Source organism: Octopus bimaculoides, chromosome 25, assembly GCF_001194135.2.
Source record: "Octopus bimaculoides isolate UCB-OBI-ISO-001 chromosome 25, ASM119413v2, whole genome shotgun sequence".
NCBI classification, from domain to species: domain Eukaryota; kingdom Metazoa; phylum Mollusca; class Cephalopoda; order Octopoda; family Octopodidae; genus Octopus; species Octopus bimaculoides.
The window spans coordinates 24,543,682-24,544,563 of record NC_069005.1 but is presented as its reverse complement, the minus strand read 5'-3'; the positions used below and the strand labels follow the sequence as shown (position 1 = coordinate 24,544,563).

Genomic DNA, 882 nt, shown 5'->3' with positions numbered 1-882 from the left:
ATATATCTTAGAAAGCTTCACTGTGGTTGTAATAAGGTGTTTACATTTTTTATTCTAGCCACAGGAGGGCTTTCTTGTACTTTTAAATTAAAATCAGTTTTTTCATATTTACCCTGTATCTATCTATCTATCTATCTATCTATAGATATGTATACTAGTATACATATATTCATACACATACATAAATATATGTGTAGTATACATACATACATCCATGCATACACACACATATACGCAGACCGAGAGAGAAGCAGAAAGAGAGATAGATAGAGAGAGAGAGAGAGAGAAACAGGGAGAGTGAGAGGGAGAAAGAAAAATAAAGAGAGTAAGAGAGATGTAAAGTAATTTTCGTTTCTGTATGTATTCTTGCAAGCGAGAGAATTGGTGTAAATGGTTATGTAGTAGAAGTAGGTTTTTATGTAGAAATCTACAGTAATTTCAATTTTGCGTGTAGATACACTAGAATGGTTTGTATACGTAGTCTATAGGCTTATCTCTTCTCTCTTTGGCTTTCTGTTCTTCTCTCTGTATTACTCTTTCTATTACACACGCATAAATACAAACACTCATTCTCTATTTCTCTATTGTTTTCTCCCTCGATATATCTTTTTTTTTTTTTTTTCTACACAAATGCACACACCCTGCTCCTATGTACACTCGCAGATACACATAAATGTACAAATATATATATTTGACAGGAATGGCAACAAAAGAAAGAAAGAGACCTCGATATTATGCAAATAGAGGAATTTATCTGTAAAAATATGTGACACTTATTCAGTAGCCATGATAAAACTCCGAGTTTCGGATGCCAGGGTGGGGGGGGGTCCACTCCAATATCTCTTTAGTTATCCAGCCACTGGAAATTCCTTTGAATCTCTC

General features: G+C 34.1%; 1 protein-coding gene across 1 annotated transcript in view; it reads right to left on the bottom strand.

Annotated features, from left to right (window-relative positions):
• The window catches only part of LOC106880459 (uncharacterized), a 139,635-nt gene that overhangs the window by 123,888 nt on the left and 14,865 nt on the right, over positions 1-882 (bottom strand). The gene's annotated exons all lie outside the window — the stretch shown is intronic.